Raw genomic sequence first — 11,744 nt, 5'->3', positions numbered from 1 at the left:
AAGAAGTATACAAGGCAAGACAGACAGGCTGCTGACACTCTTCAAATCCACTGAAAATTATGAAGTCCTGAGCAGGATGGTGAAAGAAGTGAGAACACAAGTTGTGTTTCCTCAATCATTTCACTGAGGGTCAATGGCATAAGAAGAGAGAACCAGAGAGAACCACCTCCATCAACACTGGTAGGGGAAGCTACTGTATAAAACAGGGAGCAAACCCCACACTCACTAACACTGATGATGTTACCTAGTTGGGTAATGAAACATTGCAAGCAAACAACCAAGCTCAGGGAGCACCAAGGACTCCACAATTCAACCCTGAGCTACAGATATTCTCTTCTGTTGGAATGTAGATGGTGCTGCTGCCAAGAAGAATTCTAGTTTTGACTATGGTCTGCACTGCCTACATGAAGAACTACTGGCAAAAGATGGTCTACATGTCATGAAGACTGAAAACAGTATGTTTAGCAGGTGAGAGAAAGGCAGAGGAAGGCAGAAGGGGACTTAGGGATTGGCTGAAAACTTCAACAGCAAAGCTAGTATGGGGTACCACTCACTGTCTCAGTTTTTTTACACCAATAAATAGAATAAGGGAAATATATAGGAAGAATTGGCAAACCTAAGACTGGAGGACAGATGTGATGTGATAGGCCTCACTGAAATTTGTAGAATGACAAACATGATTAGAACATTGCCCTAGAATGCTGCTATTTATTCAGAAGGACAGACTTAATTGAAAGGAAGAAGTTTTTGTAGTGTACAGAAAGAAAATGTGTCTACATAGAAATTCATAAATCATAACAAGGGATCTGCTACTCTGGATCTAACCCTTACCAACAAGCAAAGTGAGGAAGTGAAAATAACTGACACCTTGGGAGAAAATGGCTGTTGTCTTTGTGTTTATGATATCAAGGGAAGGAAAGATAGAGAAGAGTCAGATTTGTTTTCTGGACTTCAGAATAGTAGATTTAGAAGGGAAAATGGGAGACTCTAAAGATCCAGTGTGGATATAGACAGGCCTTTATAAAATGATGGAGAGAAAATAAGGAATGTATGGGAAATGGAAGGAGGATTGTATAAGCAAAGAAGGGTACAAGGCAGTTGCCAGAAACTCTGTCAGAAAGGCTATAGCTCAGAATACGTTCAGCTTATGCCAAAACAACAGCAACAACAAAAGCTTTTTTCTATACCTCAAAAATGAAAGGCAAAGAAGCTATAGCTTAATAGCAAGCAGAAAGGAGTGAAAGGGCAACAAGTGATGGTGAGAAGGCCAAATGTTTCAACTTGTATTTTACATCTGATTTGTCTCAAAAGAGAAAAAAAGTCACAGCTGGCATGAGTGCAAGGAGAGAGCTGCAGCTGAGGACTGACAACCTGAGAGAACACTTACCTAATCTAAATGAATTCAAGTCTTCAAGGTCAGATAAATTATATCTTAGGGTACCAAAAGGGCTAATGAATGTTATCACAAAACTGCTAACTCTAATCTTTGAGAACTCCTGAAGAACCGGCAAGTTTCCAAGAGACCGAAGGAGAACAATATTCCCCTTTTAAAAAAAAAAAAGGGAAGGAAGAAAGAGGACCTGGGAAATTACAGACTTGTCAGTCTGGCATCTCCACTGGACAAAATCCTCAAGCAGATTATTAAACAGCATGCTTGTGAGCACTTAGATAGGAATGCAACAATTAACAAGAGCCAAAATGGGTTGGTCACAAACAAGTCATGGCAGACTAGCCTTATCTCCTCCTTTGACAAATTTACAAGCTTAAAAGAACAGGGAAATGCCTCAGACAAAGGGTACCTTACTTCAACAGAGCCTGACATGATATCCTTATTAATAACATGATAAAATACAGGCTAGCTGCGACAACTGTTAGATCGATATTAAACCTGGAAAAAACTCATAAATTACTCCCCATCATCCTGGAGAGTAGTGTTAAGTGGAGTGCCACATGGCTCTGCCCTGGACTCTGTGCTGTTCAATGGCTGAAAGAGTTGAGGGATTGATCATCCAATTTGCAAGGACTGAAAACTAGGAAAAGGAATTAATACTTTGGAAGAGAAAGAGAAGATTCAAAAAGATATAGACAGGCTCGAACAGTGGGCCAAAACAAACAGAGTGAAATTTAACAGAGAGGAATATGAAGACCTGTATCTGGGGAGAAAAAAACCCAAAGCCTCAAATGTAGTATGAGGAAATTTAGAAGTCCTGTGTGGGTCAGTTAAAAGAACTGAGTGTGTTTAGGCTACAGAAGAGAAGACTGAGGATGTCAGTCATCAAATATCTAAAGGGTTGTCATGCAGAGGAGGAAGTGGACTCGTTTCTTGTTGCCCTAGAGGGTAGGGTTAGAAACAGTGGGTTGAACTTATAGGAGAGTAGACTCAGGTTTGATATTAGGAGCAATTTCTAGACAATAAGAGGCTTCAACCAAGGAAACAGTTTGCCTCATAAAAAAGTATGTTTTCCTCTACTAGAGGTCTTCAAACTGTATCTGGATAACCATATGCTTTAGCAGATCCTGCATTGAATAGGAAGTTGATCTCTGACATCCTTTCCAACTCTATGATTCTATGAAAGACTTGATATAGTAGACCAGGGTTTCTCAACCTTGGCAACTTTAAGATGGGTGGACTTTAACTCCCAGAATTCCCCAGCCAGCATGCTAGTGGAAGCAGGGTTCTGGCAGTCAGACAGCATAATCAAAACCTGCTCCTTTTATATGTGCATTGATGTCACCCACACCTTCTTGCACCCACAACTGCCATTTTAACTTTTGATTATTGTAATGGACAATGTTGATTGGCCTTATGTAACTACCTAAATTCTTGGGTATTGGATCTCTTAACAAGACAGAATGATGTCAAAATAATATCATGACATCACTGTGCAAATGCTGTAATTCTGTACAGTACTTGTGTCATGAAATTTAACACAAGCATGCAAGCTGCAACATCATGCTATTATGTCACCCCCACCCTTACCTCCCATGGACACCCTAGTTCATGGCCCTATGTTTCCCTACCTTTAATTCTTTTACCAGTTAATATTTTAATGCTGTAACCTTGTGTGCCAAAAATTCAGCATAGGAGTAATTGGAAGGTTAATACAATGGGAAATTGCTAGGCAGATTGATGTCTTTTCCAAAACATCTTCTTACAGTAAGAGTGGTTATTCATAATTCAGGAATTAGAACTCTCCAGACATGTTTGTACCAGAATGCAAAACATTCCGTTCTGTTCATGGATTGTGAATTTAAAAAAAAAAAAAAGTAGATGGTTTTCAAAGGTAAGACCACACATGGTCACTGTAAATTGACTAACTGGCTTATGTGTCAGATTCCTCTTCAGAGGAAATGTCTACTTTCAGTATTATAGTATCAGAATTATCAGTCCACACGGATAAGCTCTGATTTAATATCTAATACAATATGAATTATTATGCCAATATAATATACAAGCAACAAGTTATATTAAAATAATGTACTGAATATGAGCCAGAGTCACCGCACATATTTATGTTCATAAATCTCCCCATATTTCCCCCTTCTAATTTTAATGGTTACAATTAATTTATGGTCTTAAGTTAACATGCTAATATAAATGACACACATATGCCTTTTCAGGTACAGAATTTTGTGGAATGTGCTATATGTTTTACATTGTTGAAAGATAAGGTAAGGAATCAGTAGTTCTCCAGATGCTGAACTACAACTCCCAGCATCCTTCATATTGGCCTGAGATGTCTGGAATTGCAGTCCAACAACATCTGGAAGGCTACAGGTCTTCCATTCCTGTTGTTAGACTGTGTCAGTTTGGTCAAGATAAGATGAAACTGGTGATTATCATAGTATTCCTAGTAACAGAGACTTAGAGAGATTGGCTGATTGCATCCACAGGAGGCTTTCTGAATGGCTAGCAAATCCCTAAAAGTTGGGTGCCTCTTTTTTTATCCCAACTAAGGAGGAATTCATCTAGGCATTCGGCTGAGTTCTTACATTGTGTGCTGAACATGCAGGTCTTCTACTGCTATGTTGTGGCTCCCAAGGACTCCTACCATCATGTTAGAAAATCTCAAGTAACAGTGGGGTCCAATTTTTCAGCAGTTTTTGGCAAAACCAACAGGTAAAATAGATGAGCTAAGTCTCCAAAAAGGGTCAACACTCTTGTTAGCATTTTTTTAAAAAACCGAAAGCTCCCAAAATTAGCAAAAGGGTTTAAAAAATCCACCCATGCTCCTACTCCAGTGAGATTACCATGTCATTGCCTTGCCCTTCTCAGCCATCCCAAAAACAAATGAACAAAAATCTGGTCCATAACTGTGAAGGACTTACCCATCCTTGTGCTAAGTCATTGTTTGTTTTAACCACAGTGTATTCAATTTCTTCATAACATTAAGCAAGGCATGTAAAACTAAGCCAAATCCAACAAATCTCATTATGGCATACTATAATGTCCAAATCCAGGCTAGATTGTGAAAAGAATGAGTCATACAGAAAAGAAGAAAGGCACAGGTACATGAACCTAAGTATGAGATCTGCAGAAAAAAGTAAAGCATTGTGGGATGCTGGCTGTTTCTCCTGATATGGATGCTAAAGGGTTCCAAAAGGGTATCCACTCAATGTTCAACCACCACAGCTAAAAAGAAATGCAAGTTTCCCAGGACACCAATAGCCTCCAGTGATCACCAGCAGCTCTGGACCTTCTCACAGTTCCAGAAGTTGCATAAGCATAACACAGTTTTGAAATCCTTTTGCTTATTTAATTTACTTTGACATCAGTTTCTGTTATTCCAGTTCTATTGAAAGAAGACAGAATTGCCCCAGCAATGGAATGGAATGCAGCAGGGGACAATTGACACCAAGGAGGCACTGACCCCTCCCCCCCAAAAGTTTATAAGTCAAAGAGTGCCTTTTCGATTATTTGCTAAAACACAGACCTCTCAAATGGCAGAAATGATTCTGGCAACAATCTAGCAGCATCATGGAAGTGTAAAGTTTAAAGTCAGTTTTCAGAACCTCTTTTAATCTTTTGTAGCAAGTGCAACAGCAGTCATGTGACATACTGAATGCACCAATCCACAAAAACTTTTGTGGATCCTATTTTATTATCACAGATGTGCATCACACCAGCTGATCTGAAAGCCACACTCTGACTAATAAGTTTTCACAGAGTACATTCATACCTTACTTTACATACTATCTTCTGCTCTCTGAAGGTTCCTTCCAATTTAAATATCATTCCATTTTTGGAAGATTGTTTTTATATATAGTAACTGCAGTGAAATTATTATATGCACAAAGATGGAAAGATTCAGAAATACCTACAACAGAGGAATGGTTGGTGAAGATGACAGAATTTGCAGAAATGGCAAAATTGACTTGTTTGATTAGGGAAAAGAGAACAAGTGCATTTGTTAGTAACTGGAAACCCTTTATGGACTCTCTGCTGAAAATGGGGGGAAAAATGAACTACTGATTTATGGACTTGATGACTAGAAAGGGTAAAATATGGGAAGAAGGGAATCATGATGTAACCTTAAAGATGGAAGACAGATGATAAATCTATTTGTAACTGCTACAAAGAAGATAGGAAGCTGCTTCTTTATACTTTTTTTCTTTATCTATTCACCACTTTTTATACTTTTTTCTTTTTCTTAAATTTGTATTGTTTTTACTGTTGTATAACATTCTTCAATAACAATTCATTTTAAAAAAAGAGATCATTCCACCCTGTTGGGTTCTTCTCTGCCCAACCTTTATATGTCTTCAACTTTGCTTTTAAAGGACAGGTGAAAAATATATTGGCTTTCTCGTCCTGCAACTCTACTGTCTCCACCCACCAGATTAATCACCTTGGTGCGTGGTAGCTCTCAAATCACTAGGGCAAAAGGAAGAGGTGTGGAGGGCATAACTGAAGACACAGAGGTGGCACAGGAAAGGGGCTGGGAGAGGAATTCCAGAGTTCAGTGGACAATAATGAGTCACACTCCAGTAAGCAGTAACATAAAGTGAGGCAAAGGAATGGATGACAGCCATCTGAGTCCACAAGGAAGTATTTTACCATGGAATTTTGCAATGCGTTTCTGTGGTGCGCCCTTAAGATTTGTTTTCTAATAAGAAGACATCTTGAAAGCTCTCCCGAAGGTGTTATAACAGCCATAACCCCGTATATCCAGTCATCTTAATTTTAGTAATTCCCAAAGAGTGAGTCAGGACTAAGGATGGATGGATCTGCCTGTTTCAGGAGCCCTCTACTTTTGCATATATGTATATCCATATCCATATACATCTTGTTTCTATAACCATCTAACTTAAAAGTAAATAAACATTTACTTCTTAATGTTTTTCCTCAAACAATGAATATTAATATCCACCTTATTTTCATATGTTACATTCACTGAAACCAAATTTCATTTCCATTTTAGTTTAATTTTTGAGCTGAGAATGTTATCACAATATACAGAAAAAAATGAAAATAGAAAGATAACTCTATTTCAATTTGGGTATCAATCTAGGAGGTGAGATTAAGTTGGCTCATTTAAAATGTGGAACAAAGGAAATCCTCAAGGATTATTCAGAACATGGCAGATGTCCATGGAATCTGTGTGCCAGAGATTCTTGGGTTGTAGGAATATACAACAAATACTTCTTCAGGGTTCTTATTTCATTAATATATTCAGTTCTGATCCTATGCACATTTGCTGGAAAATAAAGCCTATTTGTCCCCGGGAGACTTACTTATGACTAAACATACTTAGGATTGTACTATTACTGTATCAACAAAATTCTTTATGTGTTTTTGTTTTATTCATGTGGGTTGAGCAAAGTAGCTATTCCCTCATCTCCCAGAGCTTGAAGCCCACCAGAGACCACTGCCTTGCAGTCTCCTCATGAGGAGCAACTGTCTGGAGCACTTGTGGATGATCTCAAGTCCTCCCCTTGTTTGGAGAGGAATTACAAAGAGCTGGTCTACTCGCCAGCTCTTCATGCTGCTGTAGTCATTGGCTCCACTTTCTGCAGAGCTGTCTTCACCATTTCTTCCCCAGAAGTCCTGCTTAGTCCATTTTTCTCAGGCAAGAGATTTCAGGAAACATTCGTGTACTTTGTCCACCAGTTCTATGATGCACTCAGCCTCTTCTAACAACGTAGGTTATTACAATCACTCTCCCTCCCGCTTGGTTTTTGTTACTGTCATTTACAGGAAAACTGAAGAAGTTTTCCCCCCAGAGTTGCTGATACTATAGATTGCATCTCCAATTCTCCTTTCTAAATCAGGGCTTCATGCAAGATCCAAAGGAGCTGATCAATGTTATGCTCACAAATGCCTTTGGGGAATGAACAGTATCTCTTTTGGTGGCAAGGCAGCTTTCCACAGCCTGTTTCCAAATGTGTTGGTCAGAATTCCCAGCACGTTGCAGCAGCGGTAGTACAAAACATCCAAAGGCTGCAATCTGGGGAAAACAGGGGAAGAGAATGTGCTCATTAATGCACTTCACTTGTCTCACTCCCATTCAGGAGGTTTAGTGTTTGTGATTAGTCCAGGAAGCAGCCTTTTGCCCTAAGGCAAAGGCCTCCTATATCTAAAGCATTCCTGGAAGATACCTGTCTTCCTGTGCCTTGGAAATTTCCAGCCAGGAGTTTACCACTTCTTAAGTAGCTTATTAGCCTGTGGCACTGCTCTTACAACCAGAAACTGTTTTCTAATCTTCAGTTTAAATCTATGTTCTAGTAACTCAAAGCCTTAACTCGTTTTCCCCTTTTGTTCTGAGATCTAGAGAAATATTAACAGAGCGTCTATGTATGATTACATTATTTCAACTGTCCTGGAATTTCTGGTTCTTGCAGGTATGGCTCATGGAGTTTATTTTATGTCTTTAAAATAAGTGTGTATTACAAACTCAGAAGACCTTCCAGGAGTTTCCCAGCCACTATGGTGCAGTAATTAAGGCACTGGGGAGAAGTGGAGGTTCACCTCTACCCTCAGCTGTAGAAGCTCACTGGATAATTCTGGGATAGTCTCAGCCCAACCTACCTTACCGATTTGTTATTGTGGGGAAAATTAGGAGGAAGTGCTATGTACACCTCCTTAAGCTCTTGAATAAAAATCAGGATGGAAATCTAATTAATTAATTAATTAAAGGTAGTTACAGTAGTGAGGGTAACCTCATGACATACCCTAGTTTGTCCAGTGGGGGAGTGATAACACTTGTACCCTTCTGCTTCCATGCTCACATGCATCTTCCAAGACTTTCAGCAGCTTTTGGGTAAGGCAAGGGTTGGAGCAGGCTGCAGAAGAGGTAAATGAAGCAGGTGGAGGAAAATAAGGTGGATGCTTCACTTCCTTCTTAGAAATGAAGTTAGGTTGCTTTGTGAAGCAACTTCAAAAGAGCACTTCGCTCAGACCAAGCAAAGCACCTTCTCAAAGATCTGCGCAGCTGTACTAAGTGCAAAAACGCCAGACTCGAACCATGAGAAGTTCACCAAAACCCTCTTTTCCTTGGGAAGAAAATCAAAATGAGATGGAGAACTGCTGGAAAAGACGAAGACATCCTTTCTGATGAAGTGAACGGTGATTCACAAAAGCATATGTGATAACAATGTTCTTAACATTTAAGAAGACACAAGGCTCTTTGCTATGATAGACTAACATAGCTATCCTTTTTAACACGTTTGGGGATATGATGGATATACATATTGTAAGTGGAAGAACAGGTGACAGAAAATTCAGAAAACATGCATTTATTCACAAAGGTTATTCACAGCATATGGAACAAAAGAACCTTTATTAGCTACTGCAAGCTCTACTATTTGGAATGTCATAAATCAGGTCCATCATAATAACTCACTTGGGGTGTAAGAAGTTTTGCTTTGGATCAGGGCTCTGTATCTGCCTTTTGAGAACAGAGGTTTAGCCAATTGTGGGAAGTCTATTATTATTATTACTGTAAACATGCTTACTACTGCCTTGACGCTTTGTCTTAGTCTGCTGAGATCCTTGGAATGTGGCAGAGGAATGTTAATTGACCACAAATTAATGGTTTAGAGATGAGGGGAATAGATGGTAACCAAGGGTATTGAAGAGGTTCCTGCCTGAGGACATTGCATGTTTGCCATCTGCCTGAAAAAATAAAGCACAGAAGAGCTGGTGATCACATCAGATAGGCATCTATCACAAGGAAAGAGCTGTAGGAAACCCAAGATGGAAGCAGTAGACCTTGAACAGAGGAATGGAAACAAAGCATGCCTCACTGAGCCCTAAAAACAATAGCTAAGGAGCATGGAGAAGGTTAGAAGGTAACTTTTCTCATTTGAACACTAATGATTGCAGGAGATTGCAGAATCTATTGTTGCCTCAGAGCCAGAGATTGAAAATTATGTTCTTGAAATATCCAGGGAAGCACAGAAATCTAACCTGCAGATTGGACAGAGGAGGCAGGATGTTTTGACTGACTATTGAAATGATTTGTGGAAGCAAGGGGCATTTCTGGACACCAGTCAGCACAGCGACACCAGGCCACCTGTTTCATGTGCTAATAACATTTAATGTGAACTGTTCTGTGTGATTGTAATCACTTGTCTGAAAGAGATGAAAATGGGGTATTTTTTCTGAGAGGTACCTGGGGCTGGAGCAGAATGTTCATTTGACCTCCCCTTCATATACCTCCTATCTTCTCACTCTCCCCATGGTCAATGTGATTTCCTGCCCCCCCCCCCACTCTTTTTCCTTTGAAATCAATAGCCATGTAATTGAAAACATGTAGGAAAACCCCAAATACTGAAATAACTCTTGGGATTATATTTTACTATCTTGAACAATAGTGAATACTTTGGAAGTGTGGCCCAGGGCACTTGCTCCCTTTGCTCCCCTTTCCAAGCTTTTAACAAATCACTGTCCTTCTAAATGTTTAATGGAAAGTGAGATCCACCATAGCTAAATGACTGGCACTACTCTAAATCAGGTAGAGTGACATGAAAGAGAGTGATGTGTATAGTTTTGGCTTGGGAGTATTTTAAGGAAATACCCTTAAATTCTATTGCTGTTTTGAAACACATGGAGATATCTAACATAGGGTCAGATCCCTTTCAGGTTATTTGGATGTTGGGAAGAAATGAAGGCAAGTGTGGGAAGAGCCATTTGTTTCCTCTCCCATCAACTTCCCTCTGTTCCTCCTCACTCAGCCCTGGGAGTAAAAGATCATATTGCCAGAGGTGTAGATCAATCACTTATTGAAAGATTTTGAAACTAGGTTAAGGGCTGTACATAGCTCTTGGGTCATAGGTTGCCCACCACTTCTCTAATGCAATGCTTTTTACTCCAATTAGTAGCCAAGCCAGCTGAAAGCTGCTGCCCCTCTTGCCAAGACCCACATTGTCGGCCCAACTCCTGTCTTCCAATGAAAGTTTTCCTGCACCTCACCACTTGCTATATTTCTCCCATCTCATGATGCAACTGACTTAAGCAGGACATTGCAACTGGTGTTGTAGAAGAGATACTCCTGCCTGGTATTCAAGGCAGGGATCCTTTCAGCTGTATTTTTCCTTACATCCATACCCTATCTTGGCTACTTATAGAGAAGTAGATAATTTGCAACAACAATTTAAGTACGTAGTGTACATATCACAGCAGTTTTAACATACTTTCCTTAAGCGCTGTTGGTTGATTGAAAAACACAATTCCTAAAGTTCTTTAAAATGAGGTGCAAGAACCCCAATATAGGGAAAGAACAGATTAAGATTATAACGTGTATAAGACTGAAAAAGGGGACAGCCAAGAAAAAGAAAAGAAATATATCTGTTGACACTCTAACAACATGTCAACTTTCTGTTTCTGAAAACATCTCATTCCCACATCACAAATATTTACCCTTCACCCCATCTTTTCATTTATGACATAATTTTGTGAGTGACTTTGGGTCTGGCTTTGGCCATTGTCTTCTTGCAATCCTGTGGATGAACTGTATCTTGATTCCACTCCTGTCATGTAGTTAACAGTGGGACAACATGGGAAAACAGGCAACTATAACAAAATTTAAGTGCTCTGTTGAAAGATCAGTAGTGGTAGGAGTCTTCCCCTTCTTCCTCCTCCTCCTTCTTCTTCCAAGTTAGTAAAAGAAATGCAAGGTTATTCATATGTCTATCAACAAATGTCCTAAACTCATGAAGAGAGGAATGCTTACCAATCATTCTGCACAGCTGTCACCATCCTGGCATCATCTAAAAGTGTTGGGACTATAGCTCCTAGAATTCCAAATCAGCAAGACTATTTACCATGTGTTGGAGAGAAAACCCATGAGGACCACAGCTCCCTCTCACTTCTCAGCTGTTTTTACAGCAAGGTTCATCCTGGTTCATTTGTCTGTTCAGTCAAGATCACAAACCCAATACTCAGTCTCCAAAATAATTTATTTGTCTGGTTAGCCACACAAAGGACACGTTAGCATTGCTCCCATGGTGAAAGACTTCTTCCCACTGCCAAATACAAGCTATATCTACTTTTCAGGAACAAAGAGACTCAAATTATAAACAGATTATTGGTTACAAGGTGAAGTTGTGGTAAGATAAGCATATGTATCAGAAATGCGTACTAGAAAAAAATGTGCTAAGCAGTTTCTTATCTCTAATGTGCTATGTGTCAGGTTGTACCAAGTGCACAAAATTCTCTGTTTTCCTACATATGCTAGATACAGATTTTAGGATTCATAGTCTCAACACAATGGAAAGACACAAGAGTAGGAAGGACCACTGAA

The sequence above is a fragment of the Python bivittatus genome, unplaced genomic scaffold (assembly GCF_059951505.1).
Source record: "Python bivittatus isolate LINGU-HERP-01145 unplaced genomic scaffold, Pbiv_v1 ctg000480_np1212, whole genome shotgun sequence".
In the NCBI taxonomy this organism is placed as follows: Eukaryota; Metazoa; Chordata; class Lepidosauria; order Squamata; family Pythonidae; genus Python; species Python bivittatus.
Note: the sequence above shows the minus strand (reverse complement) of the source record.